A 21,204-nucleotide genomic window follows, 5' to 3' on the forward strand; every position below is an offset into this window, starting at 1 on the left:
TTGTAGTATAGTCTGAAGTCAGGGAGCCTGATTCCTCCAGCTCCATTTTTCGTTCTCAAGATTGCTTTGGCCATTCGGGGTCTTTTGTGTTTCCATACAAATTGTGAAAAATTGTAACAAGTTTTAATGGAGTATAAACTATTAGTAAAAATACTGAATCACGATGCTGTGCATCTGAAACTAATATATTGGAAATAAACTGTACTTCAATAAAAAATAAAAATAAAATAAAAATAAACAAATTTAAAAGTTCACTTTTAAAATTTTGGAATAATTATAGATTCCCTGGAAGTTGCAAAGAACTGTACGAAAGTGTCACATTCATTCTTCACTCAGCCTCCCCTAATGTTAACATTTTGAGAGAGAGGTGTCCCCAAAGTGGCAACACAGGTTATTCTCAACTTTTATCCCCTTCACAAGAAGGACAACTAACAACTATTCAAGGACAAGATTTCACAGAATACACTAAGGGTGAAACTGAAGCTCCTACTTGCATCACAGAGACCAAGACAGACCACATTAGAGGGTAAGAGGAGTGGCCACATGTTGATGGCATTACCCTCTCCTAGGCCAGTACAATGTCACACTGAGAGGCTTCTCCTGAGCCCATGGTAGACATCCAGCTAATCCAGCATTGTGGGTCACTTCTTGGGAGCCCCCACTCAAATTTCTCTTCATGAGGATCATGGGGTAATCACAGGTCTTGACCACTAGGAATCTGATTGTCATGGAGAAGGGGGAGGGGCTTACAAGTACCCAGATCTTGGCAGACCCAGCTCCTACCTGAAACACCCAAGTAGTAATTACAACCAGCAGCTTTTCTCATCTGCAGAGCCAAGTTCGTGGTGCAGTCTGATCAGAGAACTCATAGGGATGCACGTGTGATTTGATTCAGGTCCTCAAACAAAGAAATTTGCTAGACCTGGGGTGTGGTTTCCTCCTCTTTGCCCAGGCAAAGTAGCTGAATCAATGCCCCAATCAATGCTGAGTGTCGTCCCACATTTCTCCCAACCAAAAAAAAAAAAAAAACTGACTGGAAACACCTGAGAAGCTGCTTGGAGCTGACCCTCCAGTTCCACCCAGGCAGGGGAGATAATTCAAAGCCCCATGCACTGCTGAGTGTAGCTCCTGGCCCTACCTCACGAGGAAGCCTGGCTGGAATACAGAAAAGCTGCATAGCCCAGCAATTTTTGAGCCAAGAGTCTGGTATACAGAGATGTTTATCTTACATAGCAAAGCTTGTAACTCCTTTCAACCAGAGAACTTAGGGCATGAGTCAACTTGAGTTAACACTATAAAAAAAGACCCTTTCTGAGCTCGGAGCAAGTTCTTCTCTGCCAGGCTGGAAATCTAATACATATCCATTCCCATTGCTGAGTACAGCCCTCATGAAGCCCAAATAGGCAACCCAACCAGAACACACAGGAAGCTGTATAGTCTATCTTCAAGCTCTGCTTATGATGGCACTTGAACAGAGAGCACAACCTGTGGCTTTCCTCATCTGCAAAGCAAAATCTGTGGACCTGACTGGCCTGGTAATTCAATACCCAAACTTGCCTAATTCAGCCCCACCTGCAAATGAGCCATCTTCATGGGATCTTCTTGGGACATGTTCTGCTGCTTCACCAGGGCAGGGAAACTAATTCAAATCCCCAACTACTGCTGGGAGTATTATCCAGTCCTGACTATCTAGGAAGCCTAGCCAGAGAATGTAGGCAACCACAGAGCCCATCTGACAGCCTCATGTGTCCAAGGAACCAAGCCAGCAGTCCTATCCAACGGTTCTCAGCCAGTGACATCATCCCCAATCACAGAGCATGGGTAGTCCCTTCAACAAAAAAATAGACCCTGTTAGCAACTGAATGATCTTACCAACAGACATATCCAGAAACCCAAACAAATATTATTGTTGAAGAACTGTCTGTGCCAAATCAAACCTGTAATATATGGAAGAGGAGACCACTTACCCAAATATGCAGATACCAACAGACATAATCAAGGGTCATGAAAAATCAAATACAGATGACACCATCAAATGAAACTAATAAAACGCCAATAACTGACCCTAAAGAAATGGAGATCTATGAACTGTCAAAAACTTCAGAATAACCCTCTTAATGAATTTTAGTGAACTACAATAACACACAGAGAGACAATTAAGTGTAATTAGAAAAACAATGCATGAATAAAATAAGTTCAACAAATAATAGAAACCATAAAAAATCAAGAAATCCTAAGCTGAAAAAAGAGTGACTGAACTGAAGAATTCAATAGATAGCTTCAAAACCAAACTCTACCATGCAGGAGAAAGAATCAATGACTTAGAAGACAGGCCATTTGAAATGACCCTTTCAGAGAAGCAGAAAGAAAAAAAGAGTTAAAAAAAAAGCCTATAGGACACAAATAAAAGAAGCAATAAAAACATTATGGGAATTCCAGAAGGAAAAGAGAAAGAAAAAGGGAAAGAAAGCATATTAAAAACAATAATGGTTGAAAACTTTCAAAACCTGGGGAGAGACATGGACATCCAGATACATGAGGCCCTAAGGACCCCAAATAGGTTGAACCTAAATAGTGCTACACCAAGACACATTACAACTAAATTGTCAAAAGTAAAAGACAAAGATAGAATTTTTAATGAAGCAAGAGAAAAGAGATAAATTACAAGGGAACTCCCATAAGAATATGGACAAATTTCTCAAATAAACTTTTCTAGCCAGGGGAAAATGCATTGATATATTCAAAATATTGAAAGAAAAGACTGTTAACCCATAATTCTATACTAAGTAAAAGTCCTGCAGAAATGGATAAATAAAGACTTTCACAAACAAACAAAATCTGAAGGAGTTCACCACCACTAGACCTACCTCAAAAAATGCTAAATGGAATTTGTGGAGTGGAACCAAAAGGATGCTAATTAAAATTATAAAAATACATGAAGGTGGCATAAAACTCAGTGGTAATGATAAAAACATAGTCAAAGTTACATTCTGCAATATCATAATGGTGGTGCAAAATTCAATACAACTCTAGTATAAAAGCTAAAAAGCAAACATATTAAAATGACCAAAGCTGCAACAATCTGTTATTGAATACACAATATAAAATATGCAATATCCTAAAATGTGAGAGGGAGGAGAAGTAAGGGTATAAAGTTCTGGAATGTAATCAAAGTTAAGTTTTTATCAGTTTAAAATTGGCTGTTATAATTTGAAAGTACATTATGTAAGCCTCATGGTAACGACAAGGGGAAAACCTATAGTAGTTACACAAAAGAACATGGCAAATAAATGAAAGCATACTGGTAACAAAAGACATCAAAGGACACACAGGAAAGAGCAGGATAAGAGGCAAGAAAACATGGACCTACAAGACAGTCACAAAATAGTAAACAAAATGACAACAATAAGTCCTTACCTATCAAAAATTACTTTAAATGTAAACAGATTAAATTCTACAATCAAAAGACATATTATGGCTAAAGAGATTTTATTTAAAAACCAATATTTTATAATACATTGCCTACAAGAGATTTATTTGGGTCTTAAAAACATACATGAACTGAGGAGGAAGAGTTGGAAAAAGATATTTCAAGGAAAGTGTAACCATAAAAGCAGGGGTAGTTACACATATACCATGCAAGTTAGACTTTAAATTAAAAATGGTCAAAAAAGACAGAGGGTAATTATATAATGATAAAGAGATCAATCCATCAATAATATATAACAACTGTAGGTATTTATACATCCAATATTGGAGAACCTAAATATATAAAGAAAATCTAACACAGCTAAAGGGAGAAATAAACAATAAACAAATAAACAAATCTCTTCTCTGATCACAATTGTATGAAAGTAGAAATCAATAACAAGAGGAAAACTGGAAAACTCACAAATACATGGGAATTAAATAACACTCTCCTGAAAAACTATTGGATTAAAGAAGAAATTAAAGGGGAAACTTAAAAGTTGTGCTGAAGCAATAAAAAAATGGAAACACAACATGCTAATACGTATGCAACAAAAGCAGTTTGAGGTGGAATGTTCATAGCAAAAAACATCTACAGGAAGAAAGAAACAAACAAACGAATGTCAAATAATCCAACTCCATGCCACAAAGAGCTAGAAAATACAAACAAACAAAGCCCAAAGTTAATAAGAGGAAGGATATAGTAAAGATCAGTAGAGAAATAAACGAAATAGAGAACAGAAAAACAATAGAAAAAATTAACAACACTAAGAGTTGGTTCATTGAAAAGATAAACAAATTCGACAAATTTTAGTTAGACTAACCAAGGAAAAAAAGAGAATCGAAATCAACAAAATTATAAATGGAAAAGGAGACATTACAACTGACACCACAGAAATACAAAAGATCATAACAGGCAACTATAAACGACTATACATCAACATATTGTACAACCTAGAAAAAAATGGAAAAATTCTTAGAAGTATACAACCTATTAAGGCTTAATCACGAAGAAATAGGAAATCTAAACAGACCAATTACTAGTTAGGAAGTTTAATCAGTAATCAAATATCCTTCCACGAAGAGAAGCCCAGGACCAGATAGCTTCACTTTTGAATTTTACCAAACATTTTAAGAAGAATTAGGGAGAGCTTCAACACGGCGGAAGAGTAAAATGCGGAGATCACCTTCCTCCCCACAAATATATCAGAAATACAATTACATGTGGAACAACTCCTACAGAACACCTACTGAACGCTGGCAGAAGACCTCAGACCTCCCAAAAGGCAAGAAATTCCCCACATAACTGGGTAGGGCAAAAGAAAAAAAAGAGAGAAAAAAAATAGGGATGGGACCTGCACCAGTAGGAGGGAGCTGTGAAGGAGGAAAGGTTTCCACACACTAGGAAGCCCCGTCGCGGGCAGAGACTGTGGGTGGTGGAGGGGGGGAAGCTTCAGAGCCAAGGAGGAGAGCACAGCAACAAGGGTGCAGAGGGCAAAGCGGAGAGATTCCCGCACAGAGGATCCATGCCGACCTGCACGCAACAGCCCGAGAAGCTTGTTTGCTCACCCACTGGAACGGGTGGGGGCTGGGAGTTGAGGCTTGGGCTTCGGTTGGATCCCAGGGAGAGGAATGGGGTTGGCTGCATGAACACAGCCTGAAGGTGGCTAGTGCACCACAGCGAGCTGGGAGGGAGTCCGGGAAAAAGACTGGAGCTGCCAAACAGGCAAGAGACTTTTTCTTGCCTCTTTGTTTCCTGGTACGCGAGGAGAGGGGATTCAGAGCACCGCTTAAAGGAGCTCCAGAGACAGGCATGAGCCGTGGCTAGCAGCACGGACACCAGAGACGAGCATGAAACGCTAAGGCTGCTGCTGCAGCCACCAAGAAACCTGAGTGCAAGCACAGGTCACTATCGACACATCCCCTGCCAGGAGCCTGTGCAGCCTGCCACTGCCAGGGTCCTGTGATCCAGGGAAAACTTCCCTGGGAGAATGCATGGCACGCCTCAGGCTGGTGCAACGTCATGCTGGCCTCTGGCACCACAGGCTCTGCCCGCATCCATAACCCTACCTCTGCCTGGCCTGAGCGAGCCAGAGCCCACGAATCACCTGCTACTTTAACCCTGTCCTGTCTGAGCGAAGAACAGACGCCCTCAGGCGACCTACATGCAGAGGCGGGTCCCACTCCAAAGCTGAACCCCGGGAGGTGTGCGAACACAGAAGAGAAAGGGAAATCTCTCCCAGCAGCCTCAGGAGCACCAGATTAAATCTACACAATCAACTTGATGTACCCTGCATCTGTGGAATACCTGAATAGACAACGAATCATTCCAAATTGAGGAGGCGGACTTCAGGAGCAATGATATATATATATATTTTTTTCCATTTTTCTCTTTTTGTGAGTGTGTATGTGTATGCTTCTGTGTTTGATTTTATCTGTATAACTTTGCTTTTACCACTTGTCCTAGGGTGCCATCTGTCCGTTTTTTTTTTACTTAAAAATTCTTTTTTCTTAATAATTATTTTTTATTTTAATACATTTATTTTATTTTATTCCACTTTATTTTATCTTCTTCTTTCTTTATTTCCTCCCTTTTATTCTGAGCCGTGTGGAGGACAGGCTTTTGGTGCTCCAGCCAGGCGTCAGGGCTGTGACACTGAGGTGGGAGAGCCAAGTCCAGGACACTGGTCCACAAGAGATGTCCCAGCTCCACGTAATATCAAAAGGCGAAAATCTCCCGGAGATCTCCATCTCAATGCCAAGAACCAGCTCCATTCAACGACCAGCAAGATACAGTCCTGGACACCCTATGCCAAACAACTAGCAAGACAGGAACACAACCCCATCCATTAGCAGAGAGGCTGCCTGAAATCATAATAAGGCAACAGACAATGCAAAACACACCACCAGATGTGGACAGACCCACCAGAAAGACAAGATCCAGCCTCATCCACCACAAGACAGGCACTAGTCCCCTCCACCAGGAAGCCTACACAACCCACTGAACCAACCTTAGCCACTGGGGACAGACATCAAAAACAACAGGAACTATGAACCTGCACCCTGCAAAAAGGAGAACACAAACACAGTAAGTTAAGCAAAATGAGAAGACAGAGAAACACACAGCAGATGAAGGAGCAAGGCAAAAACCCGCCAGATCTAACAAGTGAAGAGGAAATAGGCAGTCTACCTGAAAAATAATTCAGAATAATGATAATAAAGCTGATCCAAAATCTTGCAAATAGAATGGAGAAAACACAAGAAACGTTTAACAAGGACCTAGAAGAACTAAAGAGCAAACAAACAGTGATGAACAACACAATAAATTAAATTAAAAATTCTCCAGAAGGGATCAAGAGTGGAATGACTGAGGCAGAAGAATGAATAAGTGACCTGGAAGATAAAATAGTGGAAATAACTAATGCAAAAAAGAAAAGAAAAAAGAAAGAAAAAAGAAAAAAGAATGATAAGAATTGAGGACAGTCTCAAAGACCTCTGAGACAACATAAACTCACCAACATTCGAATTATAGGGGTCCCAGAAGAAGAAGAGAAAAAGAAAGGGGCTGAGAAAATATTTGAAGAGATTATAGTTGAAAACTTCCCTTATATGGGAAAGGAAATGGTTAATCAAGTCCAGGAAGCACAGAGCATCCCATATAGGATACATCCAAGGAGAAACACGCCAAGAGACATATTAATCAAACAATCAAAAATTAAATACAAAGAACAAATATTAAAAGCAGGAAGGGAAAACAAAAAATAACACATAAGGGAACCCCCATAAGGTTAACAGCTCATCTTTCAGCAGAAAATCTGCAAGCCAGAATGGAGTGGAAGGACATATTTGAAGTGATGAAGGAGAAAAACCTACTACCACGATACTCTACCCAGCAACGATCTCATTCAGATTTGACGGAGAAATTCAAACCTTTAACAGACAAGCAAAAGGTAAGAGAATTCAGCACCACCAAACAGCTTTGCAACAAATGCTAAAGGAACTTCTCTAGGCAGGAAACACAAGAAAAGGTAAAGACCTACAATAATAAACGCAAAACAATTAAGAAAATGGTAATAGGAACTTACATATCGATAATTACCTTAAATGTAAATGGATTAATGCTCCAAACAAAAGACATAGTTTGGCTGAATGGATACAAAAACAAGACCCTTATATATACTGTCTACAAGGGACCCACTTCAGACCTGGGACAATACTGACTGAAAGTGAGGGGATAGGAAAAGATATTCCATGCAAATGGAAAACAAAAGAAAGCTGCAGTAGCAATTCTCATATCAGACAAAATAGACTTTAAAATAAAGACTATTACAAGAGACAAAGAATGACACTACATAATGATCAAGGGATCAATCCAAGAAGAAGATATAACAATTGTAAATATATATGCACCAAACATAGGAGCACCTGAATACATAAGGCAAATACTAACAGCCATAAAAGGGGAAATCGACAGTAACACAACCAGAGTAGGGGTCTTTAACACCCCACTTTCACTAATGGACATACCATCCAAAATGTAAATAACTAAGGAAGCACAAGCTTTAAATGATACATAAAACAAGATGGACTTAATTGATATTTATAGGACATTCCATCGAAAAACAACAGAATACACTTTCTTCTCAAGTGCTCATGGAACATTCTCCAGGATAGACCATATCTTGGGTCACAAAACAAGCCTTGGTAAATTTAAGAAAATTGAAATCATATGAAGTATCTTTTCCAACAACAACACTATGAGACTAGATATCAATTACAGGAAAAAATCTGTAAGAAATACAAACACATGCAGGCTATACAACACACTACTTAATAACCAAGAGAGCACTGAAGAAATCAAAGAGGAAATAAAAAAATACCTAGAAACAAATGACAATGAAAACACGATGACACAAAACCTATGGGATGCATCAAAAGCAGTTCTTAGAGGGAAGTTTATAGCAATACAATCCTACCTTAAGAAACAAGAAACATCTCAAATAAACAACCTAACTGTACACCTAAAGCAATTAGAGGAAGTAGAACAAAAAACCCCCAGAGTTAGCGGAAGGAAAAAAATCATAAAGATTAGATCAGAAATAAATGAAGGAAATTATAGCAAAGATCAATAAAACTAAAAGCTGGTTCTTTGAGAAGATACACAAAATTGATAAACCATTAGCCAGACTCATCAAGAAAAAAAGGGAGAAGACTCAAATCAATAGAATTAGAAATGAAAAAGGAGAAGTAACAACTGACACTGCAGAAATACAAAGGATCATGAGACATTACTACAAGCAACTCTATGCCAATAAAATGGACAACCTGGAAGAAACGGACAAATTCTTAGAAATGCACAACGTCCAGAGACTGAAGCAGGAAGAAATAGAAAATATGAACAGACCAATCACAAACACTGAAATTGAAACTGTGATTAAAAATCTTCCAAGAAACAAAAGCCCAGGACCATTTGGCTTCACAGGCGAATTCTATCAAACATTTAGAAAGAGTTAACATCTATCCTTCTCAAACTCTTCCAAAATATAGCAGACGGAGGAAAACGCCCAGACTCATTCTACGAGGCCACAATCACTCTGATACCAAAACCACACAAAGATGTCACAAAGAAAGGAAACTACAGGCGAATATCACTGATGAACATAGGTGCAAAAATCCTCAACAAAATACTAGCAAACAGAATCCAACAGCACATTAAAAGGGTCATACACTATGATCAAGTGGGGTTTATCCTAGGAATGCAAGGATTGTTCAATATACGCAAATCAATCAACGTGATAAACCATATTAGCATGTTGAAGGAGAAAAACCATATGATCATCTCAATCGATGCAGAGAAAGCTTTTGACAAAGTTCAACACCCATTTATGATAAAAACCGTGCAGAAAGTAGACATAGAGGGAACTTCCCTCAACATGTTAAAGGCCATATATGACAAACCCACAACCAACGTCATCCTCAATGGTGAAAACCTGAAACCATTTCCACTAAGATCAGAAACAAAACAAGTTTGCCCACTCTCACCACTATAATTCAACATAGTTTTGGAAGTTTTAGCCACAGCAATCAGAGAAGAAAAAGAAATAAAAGGAATTCAAATTGGAAAAGAAGAATTAAAGCTGTCACTGTTTGCACGTTACATGATACTATACATAGAGAATCCTAAAGATATTACCAGAATCCTACTAGAACTAATCAATGAATTTGGTAAAGTAGCAGGATACAAATTTAATGCACAGAACTCTCTTGCATTCTTATACACTAATGATGAAAAATCTGAAAGTGAAATTAGGAAAACACTCCCGTTTACCATTGCAACAAAAAGAATAAAATATCTAGGAAGAAACCTACCTGAGGAGAAAAATGACCTGTATGCAGAAAATTATAAAACACTGATGAAAGAAATTAAAGATGATAGAAACAGTTGGAGAGATGTACCATGTACTTGGATTGGAAGAGTCAACATTGTGAAAATGACTCTACTACCCAAAGCAATCTACAGATTCAATGCAATTCCTATCAAACTGGCATGTTTCACAGAACTAGAACAAAAAATTTCACAATTTGTATGGAAACACAAAAGACCCCGAATAGCCAAAGCAATTTTGAGAAAGAAAAATGTAGCAGGAGGAATCAGGCTCGTCACTTCAGACAATAGTACAAAGCTACTGTAATCAAGACAGTATGGTACTGGCACAGAAACAGAAATATAGATCAATGGAACAGGATAGAAAGCCCAGAGATAAATCCACGCACATATGGTCACCGTATCTTTGATAAAGGAGGCAAGCATATACAGTGGAGAAAAGACAGCCTCTTCAATAAATGGTGCTGGGATAACTGGACAGCTACATGTAAAAGAACGAAATAAGAAAACTCCCTAACACCATACACAAAAATAAACTCAAAATGGATTAAAGACCTAAATGTAAGGCCAGGCACTATCAAACTCTTAGAGGAAAACATAGGCAGAACACTGTATGACATAAATCACAGCAAGATCCTTTTTGACCCAGCTCCTAGAGAAATGGAAATAAAAACAAAAATAAACAAAGGGGACCTAATGAAACTTAAAAGCTTTTCCACAATAAAGGAAACCATAAACAAAACGAAAAGACAGCCCTCAGAATGGGAAAAAATATTTGCAAATGAAGCAACTGACAAAGGATTAATCTCCAAAATTTACAAGCAGCTCATGCAGCTCAATATCTAAAAAACAAAAAACCCAATCCAGAAATGGGCAGAAAACCTAAATAGACATTTCTCCAAAGAAGATATACTGATTGTCTACAGACACATGAGAGAATGCTCAGCATCATTAATCATTACAGAAATGCAAATCAAAACTACATTGAGATATCACCTCACACTGGTCAGAATGGCCATCATCAAAAAATATACAAACAACAAGTTTTGGAGAGAGTGTGGAGGAAAGGGAACCCTCTTGCATTGTTGGTGGGAATGTAAATTGATACAGCCACTCTGGAGAACAGTATGGAGGTTCCTTAAAAAACTACAAATAGAACTACCATATGACCCAGCAATCCCACTACTGGGCATATACCCTGAGAAAACCATAGTTCAAAAAGAGTGATGTAGCAAAATGTTCATTGCAGCTCAATTTACAATAGCCAGGACGTGGAAGCAGCTGAAGTGTCCATCAACAGATGAATGGATAAAGAAGATGTGGTACATATATACAATGGATTATTACTCAGCCATGAAAATGAACGAAACTGAGTAATTTGTAGTGAGGTGGATGGACCTAGAGACTGTCATACAGAGTGAAGTAAGTCAGAAAGAGAGAAACGAATACCATATGCTAACACATATATATGGAATCTCAAAAAAAAAAAGAGAGAGAGAAAATGGTTAGAAGAACCTATGGGCAAGATGGGAATAAAGATGCAGACTTACTAGAGAATCGACTTGAGGATATGGGGAGGGGAATTGTAATCTGGGACAAAGTGAGAGAGTGGCATGGACATATTTACACTACCGGACGTCAAATTGATAGCTAGTGGGAAGCAGTCTCATAGCACAGGGAGATCAGCTCGGTGCTTTGTGATCACCCAGAGGGGTGGTATAGGGAGGGTGGGAGGGAAGGAGATGCTAGAGGGAAGAGATGTGGGGACATATGTATATGTATAACTGATTCACTTTGTTATAAAGCTGAAACTAACACACCATTGTAAAGCAATTATGCTCCAATAAAGATGTTAAAAAAATAAAATTAAAAAATTAGAATTAATGCTCATCCTTCTCAACCTGTTACAAAATATTGAAGAAAGGAATACTTCCAAACTCAATCTAGAATGCCAATATTACCCTGATACAAAAGCCAGTACTATAGGCCAAAAATCTTGATGAATACATGCAAAAATTCTCAGTAAAATACTAGTAAACTGAATGCAGTAGCACAGTAAAAAGATTATTTACCTTCACCATGTGGTATTTATCTCTGTGATGCAAGGAAGCTTCAGCATATCCAAATCAAACAATGTTATATATTATGTTAATAGAATGAAAGAAAAAATCATATAATCCTCTCAATAGATGCAGAAAAAGCATTTGAGATAATTCAACACCCCTTCATTATAAAAATTTAAATTATGTATAGAAGGAATCTAAGTTACATTTGACACACTTACAGCTAACATCAAATGCAACTGTGAATTGTTTAAAATTTTTCCTGTAGTATCAGGAATAAGACAAGAGTGCCCACCTTCCCCACTCCTATTGAACGTAATATTCAGAACCCTAGCCAGAGCAATCAGGCACGAAGAAATATAAAGCATCAGAATGGACAATGAAGAAATACAATTGTTCTTATTTGCAGGTAACATGATTTTATGGATACAAATGCTTAGATTCCACCAAGAAATGATTAGATCTAATCAGTGAGTTCAGTAATGTTGTAGGATACAAAATAAACATGCAAACATTAGTAATGTTTTTATACTCTAACAGAAATTATCTGAAAAAGAAATAAAGAAAAAGATCCCATTTATAATAGCATCAAAAACGATAAAATATTTAGGAATAAATGTAAACAAGGAGCTGAAAAATGTCTACACTGCAAAACACAAGAGCTTAAAGAAATCAAAGAAGATATAAATATTTGGGAAGGTATTGTTATTTATGCTTTGGAAGAGTTGATATTGTAAAAATGTCCATACTCTCCAAAGCAATCTATAGATTCAATAAAATTCCAATCAAGAATCCAATGGCATATTTTGCAGAAGTAGAAAAATTCCTGAAATTTATATGGAGACTAAAAGACTCCAAATGGCAAAGCAATCCTAAGAAGAAAAACAAACCAAGAGACATCACACTTCTTGATTTCAAGCTATATTATGAAGCTATATTAAAAAAAACAGTGTGGTGCTGGCATAAAAATAGACACATAGACCCATAAAACAAAATCAAGAGCCCAGAAATAAGACCATTGCATATATAGTCAACTAATATTTGACAAGGGACCCAGGAATACTCAATGGAGAAAAGACAGACTCTTCAACAAATGGTGTCAATTAAATAGATGTAAAATATGTATTTTTATATATCAAATTTTACATAATATATATCATATATTATATACATGGTAATATATTATATATATATACATATTATAATTTATATATTATGTATTATATAATATGTATAAATGTCAATTTTATCTCAATGAAACTGAGAAAAAATATTGAATATGTATGGCACAATATATATTTGTAACTATGAAATTCGCATTGATAAATCCATCAAATTTAATCAAAATTTATCAATTATATACATACATACATTTTTGTGTGTTTGTAACTCTATAATTTCATTACATATGTAGCTTTGTTTACCACCATTATATCAAAGTATTTAACTGTACCATCTCAACAATACTCCCTCTTTTAACCCTTGTGATGAATCACACTCACTGCCTTCCTTTACTGACTTCAAGGGATTTAGATGCTGATCAAAGAAAAATATATAACCATGAGGTGGCAGCAGCATTCAACAAACTCTATTTAGGTGATCCTTTGGCAAGTGTGCCTAGAGGTATGGAAAGGAGATTGGGATTGTGGAGGCCATAAAAATGGGAACTCCTGGGGGACAGGGAAACCAAAAAGGAGCTTACATGTCTAAGTGATATTTCTCAACATCCCAGTGAGGAGTCTCTGGGTCAGAGGACAGCAGTATCTTGAGGTCTCTATAGCTCCAAAGTTTATATATCAATGGCTAACAGATGTTGGGTGCAGTTTGTGGGTTATGCAAAACAGGCGGATTCTAAATGGTTAAAGTCTGCTTATTTGGGCTCTCTTTAAAGCAAATGGAGAGGGAGATCAAGATTGCAGAATAAGAGGATGTGGAGATCATGTCCCCCCATGAACACATCAAAAATGGAATCTACACATGGAACTATTGTCACAGGAAACTAAATGGAAACTGTCAGAAGAACTCCTGTACAACCAAGGCTGTAAGAAATATACACATATAATTGGGTAGAAAGGGAAGAAAAGCATCAGGTCAGGACTTGAACCCCTGGGGGTAGACTCAGAGGAAAAAGGAGATCACATATGTAGACAGAGTCCTGGGATCCTATGCATAGGAGACAAGCCCCTGTGGCTGGTTGGAGAACTGCTAGCAGAGATAGAAAGCCTGAAAAAGCCTTGACTTGACTCATGAGGAGTGCACGAGCGTTGAATTGCCCCCCCAGGCAGGTAGAAGAGGGGTCTCCTCTAGTGGCTGCCACCTCACAGCATTCACCAGTCTAAGCTGAGTGAATGTCCCGGCCCTGCTCACTCCATGCCACACTTTGGCACTGGATCTAGGACAGTCAAGTCTCAGTCAAAGGACTCAGAGGCAACTCAGGAGCCTAAGGCCTAGCCCAGGTGGGGTGGCAGCAGACATTGTTGGTGATCACTCAAGAGGTGCCCCAGAAGGAGCCCAGACTTTTGATGGCAGCATGGATGCCAGATTTCAGTGACCACCTCACTGCATGCCCCAGCCAAAGGCCTGTGAACACTCCAGCCCAGCACCCTTTATGCCAGAGCCTATCACTAGATCTGAAGTGGCTACAAAAGGGGAAGAGATGCAACAGTGGGCTGCATATGAGAAGCAGACGTCTATAGAGGAAGAGCAACAGAAATCTGTAAGCACACGAGCCCAAATTGCTGCAGTACTCCCTTCCTTTGGGGCAAAGTTCTCAGTGTATGGAGATGGAAAAACACAAATGTAAAGGCAAAAAAGCAAACTTTAGCAACTTGGGATCAGACTCCACCCCTGACAGCACGGTGTCAGCCACTGAGCAGAGAGAAAGTCCCACCTCACAACACATGTAGGCTCTAGATCCTCTAACAAATGTCACACCCATTACCAAGGTGAGGGCTGCCAGCACACCTTGAGGAAAGACATAACTGGCATCCAAATCAAATCAAGTTCTCTCATCAAAAGCATTTGGCACATGCAGATTTTATAGGGAAGCTCCCACATAAGAACACCACTTCAAGACCACAACAGGTATATCTTTTACTTAAATTCATAGAGACAGGGAAAGTTAAGTAAATTAAAAAGCAGAGGAAAGACTGTCAATTGAAATAACAAGAGAAAACCCATAAAAAATAGTGAAATAGAAATAAGCAATCTACCAGATACAGAAGTCAAAATATTGGTAATTAAAATGCTAACTGAATTATGGAAGATAATTGATCTAAACACAGATCAATTTAACAAGGAACTAGAAAATATAAAGAAGACCCAATCAAAAATATATAATTTAATGCCTGAGATTAAAAACACTAGAAGTTATGAATAGCAGACTAGATGACACAAAGGAACTCATAAATGATCTGGAAGATAGAATAAGAAAATCACCTATCAGAACAGCAGACAGAAAGACAAATGAAAAAAAAAAAATGAGTGCAACATATGTGATCTCTGGGGTAACATCACATGCCAACAATAGGATACAGGGGTTCCAGAAGTAGAAGAGAGAAAAGTATGTATTTGAAGAGTTTGTGGCTGAAAACTTCCCAAACCTAAAAAAGGAAACTGATATGCAGGTACAAGAAACACAGAGAGTCCCAAAGAAGATGAACCCAAAGAGACTCATACCAAGATATATCATAATTAAAATGTCAAAATAAGCAAAAACGGGAAAAGAACAAACAAGTGGAGACTAAACAACATGGTATTAAAAACCAGTGGGTCAATGATGAAATCAAAGAGGAAATCAGGAAATACCTCCAGAAAAAAGAAAATAGAAACAACATTCTCAAATCAATCAATGTGATACATCACATTAACCAAAGAGTAAAAATTACATGATCATCTCAATAGGTTCAGAAAAAGCATTTGACAAAATTCACATCCATTTATTTAAAAAAAAGTCATTGAAGTGGGTACAGAGGAAACGTATCTCACCAGGATAAAGTCCATTTATGAAAAACACACAGCCAACATCATACTCACTGGTAAATGCTCAAAGCGTTCCTGCTAAATTCAGGAACCAGAAAAGAATGCCCACTCTCACCACTTCTATTTAACATAGTATTGGAAGTCCTAACCACAACAGACAAGAAAAAGAAATAAAATGTGTCCAAATTGGAAAGGAAGAGGTAAAACTGTCACTATTTGCAGATCACATGATACTTTATGCAAAAAACCCTAAATTCTCCACACCAAAACTATTAGAACTAATAAATTAATTCAGCAAGGTTACATAATGCATGATTAACATATAGAAATCTGTTGCTTTTCTATACACTAATGAACTATAAAAAAGAGAAAATTTTAAAGACTTCTTTAAAATTACATCAAAGAGAATAAAATAACTAAGAATAAATGTAACCAAGAATTTGGAAGGCCCATACTCTTAAAACTATATAACACTGATGAAAAAAAAATGAATATGATAAAAAGAAATGTAAAGATATCCCTCGTTCTTAGATTGGAAGATTTAATATTGTTAAAATAGCCAAACTACACAAAGCAATCTAAAGATTTAATGCAATCTCTATCAAAATATGAAGGACATTTTCCCCAGAACTGGAATAAATAATTCTATTATTCATATGGAATCACAAAGACAAAAACACAACAAAGCAATCATTTTTTAAAAAAATTTTATTGGAGCATAGATGATTGAAAATTGTTAGTTTCAGGGGTACAGCAAAGTGAATCAGTTATACATATACATATATACACTCTTTTTTAGATTCTTTTCCCATATAGATCATTACAGAGTATTGAGTAGAGTTCCCAGTGCAATACAGTATGTCTTTATTAGTTATCTTTTTTTAACATCCTTATTGGAATATAATTGCTTTACAAAGGTATGATAGTTTCTGCTTTATAACAAAGTGAATCAGTTGTACATATACTTATATCCCCATATCTCTTCCCTCTTGTGTCTCCCTCCCTCCCTCCCTCTCCCACCCCTCTAGGTGGTCACAAACCACAGAGCTGATCTCCCTATGCTATGCGGCTGCTTCCCACTAGCTATCTATTTTACATTTGGTAGTGTATATATGTCCATGACACTCTCTCACATTGTCTCAGCTTACCCTTCCACCTCCCCGTGTTTTCAAGTCCATTCTCTATGTCTGCATCTTTATACCGGACCTGCCCCTACGTTCTTCATAACCATTTTTTTTAAAGATTCCGTATATATGCATATGGTATTTGTTTTTCTCTTTCTGACTTACTTCACTCTGTATGACAGACTCTAGGTCCATCCACCTCACTACAAATAACTCAGTTTTGTTTCTTTTTATGGCTGAGTAATATTCCATTGTATATATGTGCCACATCTTCCTTATCCATTCACCTGTCGACGGACACTTAGGTTGCTTCCATGTCCTGGCTATTGTAAATAGTGCTGCAATGAACATTGTGGTACATGACTCTTTTTTTTTTTTAAACATCTTTATTGAAGTATAATTGCCTTACAATGGTGTGTTAGCTTCTGCTTTATAACAAAGTGAATCAGTTATACACATACAATATGTTCCCATATCTCTTCCCTCTTGCATCTCCCTCCCTCCCACCCTCCCCATCCCACCCCTCTAGGTGGTCACAAAGCACCGAGCTGATCTCCCTGTGCTATGTGGCTGCTTCCCACTAGCTATCTATTTTACATTTGGTAGTGTATATATGTCCATGACACTCTCTTACCCTGTCACATCTCACCCCACCCCCTCCCCATATCCTCAAGTCCATTCTCTAGTAGGTCTGTGTCTTTATTCCCGTCTTGCCACTAGGTTCTTCATGGCTTTTTTTTTTCCTTAGATTCCGTATATATGTGTTAGCATACTGTATTTGTTTTTCTCTTTCTGACTTACTTCACTCTGTATGACAGACTCTAACTCCATCCACCTCATTACAAATACCTCCATTTCATTTCTTTTTATGGCTGAGTAATATTCCATTGTATATATGTGCCACATCTTCTTTATCCATTCATCTGTCAATGGACATTTAGGTTGCTTCCATGTCCTGGCTATTGTAAATAGAGCTGCAATGAACATTTTGGTACATGACTCTTTTTGACCTATGGTTTTCTCAGGGTATATGCCCAGTAGTGGGATTGCTGGGTCATATGGTAGTTCTATTTTTAATTTTTTAAGGAACCTCCATACTGTTCTACATAATGGCTGTATCAATTTACATTCCCACCAACAGTGCAAGAGGGTTCCCTCTTCTCCACACCCTCTCCAGCATTTATTGTTTATAGATGTTTTGATGATGGCCATTCTGCCTGGTGTGAGGTGATACCTCATTGGTGCAGGTCCCATCCCTATTATTTTGTCTCTGTTTTTTCTTTTTTCTTTTGCCCTACCCAGGTATGTGGGGAGTTTCTTGCCTTTTGGGAGGTCTGACTTCTTCAGCCAACGTTCTGTAGCTGTTCTGTAGGAGTTGTTCCACATGTAGATGTATATCTGATGTAATTGTTGGGAGGAAGGTGATGTCCACCTCTTACTCTTCCACCCTTTTGAAGCTCCTCCCTAGTTATCTATTTTATATATAGTAGTGTGTATATGTCAATCCCAATCTCCCAATTAATGCCTCCCTGCCCTTTACCCTACAGTAACCATAAGTTAGTTTTCTACATCTGTGACTCAATTTCTGTTGTGTAAATAAGTTCATTTGTACCATTTTTTAGATTCCATATATAAGTGATATCATATGTTAGTTGTGTCTCTCTGTAGACTTACTTCACTTAGTATGACCATCTCTAGCTCCATCCACGTAGCTGCAAATTACATTATTTTTATTTTATTCTTTTTTATGGCTGAGTAATATTCCATTATACACATGTACCACATCTTCTTTATACACTCCTCTGTCGATGAACATTTAGGTTGATTCTATGTCTTGGCTATTGTAAATAGTGCTGCAATGGATATTTGGGTGCATGTATCTTTACAAATTATGGTTTTCTCCAGATATATGCCCAGGAGTAAGATTGCTGGATCATATGGCAATTATATATTAAGTTTTTTAAGGAACCTCCATACTGTTCTCCATAATGGTTGTACCAATGTACATTCCCACCAACAGTGTCGGATGGTTTCCTTTCCTCCACATCTTCTCCAGCATTTATTTTTTGTTGATATTTTGATGATGGCCAATCTGACCAGTGTGAAGTGATTCCTCATTGTTATTTTAATTTGCATTTCTCTAATAATTAGTGATTTTTAACATCTTTTCATGTGCTTTTTGGCCAAATGGATATCTTCTTTAGATAAATGTCTATTTAGTTATTCTTCCTAATTTATGACTGTGTTGTTTGTTTGTTCCTTTGATTTTGATATTGAGCTGAATGAGCAGTTTGTACATTTTAGAGATTAATCCTTTGTCAGTCACTTCATTTGCAAATATTTTCTCCCATTATCTGTGTTGTCTTTTCGTTGTGTTTATGGTTTCCTTTCCTGTGCAAAAGCTTTTAAGTGGAAATAGGTCCCATTTGTTTATTTTTGTTTTTATTATCATTACTCTAGGAGGTATAAAAAAAGATCTTGCTTCGATTTATATCAGAGAGTGTTCTGTCTATGTTTTCCTCTAAGGATTTTATAATACCCAGCTTTGCATTTAGGTCTTTAATCCATTTTTAGTTTATATTTGTGTATGGTGTTAGAGAGTGTTCTAATTTAATTCTTTTACCTGTAGCTGTCCAGTTTTCCCAGCACCAATTATTGAAGTGACTGTCTTTCTCCACTGTATATTCTTGGCTCCTTTGTCATAGATTAGTTGACCATAGGTGTGTGGCTTTATCTCTGGAGATTCTATTCTGTTCCAATTATCTATATTTCTGTTTTTGTGCCAGTACCATATTGTTTTATTTACTGTAGCTTTGTAGTATAGTCTGAATTCGGGGAGTCTGATTCCTCCAGCTCTGTTTTTCTTTCACAAGATTGCTTTGGATATTCAGGGTCTTTTATGTTTCCATACAAATTGTAAAATATTAGTTCTAATTCTGTGAAAAATGCCATTGGTAGTTTGATAGAGATTGCATTGAATCTGTAGATTGCCTTGAGTAGTATAGTCATGTTTACAATGTTGATTTGCCCAATCCAAGAACATGGTTTATCTCTCTTATCAGTTGGTGTCATATTTGATTTCTTTCATTAGCATCTTATAGTTTTCTGAGTACAGGTCTTTTGCCTCCTTACCTAGGTTTATTGCTAAGTATTTCACTCTTTTTGATGCATGGTAAATGGGATGGTTTAATTAATTTCACTTTCCGATCTTTTGTTGTTAGTGTATAGGTATGCAAGATATTTCCATGTATTAATTTTGTATCCTGTAACTTTACCAAATTCATTAATGAGCTCTAGTAGTCTTCTTCTTTTCAAATTTGGATTACTTTTAGTTCTTTTTCTTTTCTGATTGCTATGGCTAGGACTTCCAAAAGTGTTTTGAGTAAAAGTGGCAAGAGTGGACATCCTTGTCTTGTTCCTGATCTTAGAGAAAATGCTTTCAGCTTTTCCCCATTGAGAATGATGTTAGCTGTTAGTTTGTCATATACAGCGTTTATTATGTTAAGGTATGTTCCCTCTTTGCTCACTTTCTGGAGAGTTTTTTATCATAATTGAGTGTTGAATTTTGTCAAAAGATTTTTCTGCATCTATTGAGATGATCATACTGTTTTGTTCTTCAATTTGTTAATGTGGTGTATCACACGGATTGATTTGTGGATATTGAAAAATCCTTACATTCCTGAGAGAAATCTAACTTGATAATGGTGTATGATCCTTTTAATGTAATGTTAAATTCGGTTTGGTCATATTTTGTCACGTATTTTTGCATCCATTTTCATCAGTAAAATTTGCCTGTAATTTTCTTTTCTTGTGGTATCTTTGTCTGGTTTTGGTATCACAGTGATGGAGGTTTTATGGAATTAGTTTGGGAGTGTTCCTTCCTCTGCAATTTTTTGAAATTGTTTCTGAAGGATAGGTGTTAACTCTTCTCTAAATATTTCATAGAATTCGCCTGTGATGCCATCTGGTCCTGGACTTTTGTTCGCTGGGATTTATTAAATCACAGTTTCAATTTCAGTACTCGTGATTGGCCCGTTTATATTTTCTATTTCATCCTGGTTCAGTCTTGGGAGATTGTACCTTTCTAAGAATTTATCCATTTTTTTTAATCCAGTATTTTGTCAGAATTTATCCATTTTTTCCAGGTTCTCCAATTTATTGGCATATAGTTGCTTACAACTGT

The sequence above is a fragment of the Balaenoptera ricei genome, chromosome X (assembly GCF_028023285.1).
Source record: "Balaenoptera ricei isolate mBalRic1 chromosome X, mBalRic1.hap2, whole genome shotgun sequence".
Classification (NCBI taxonomy): Eukaryota; Metazoa; Chordata; class Mammalia; order Artiodactyla; family Balaenopteridae; genus Balaenoptera; species Balaenoptera ricei.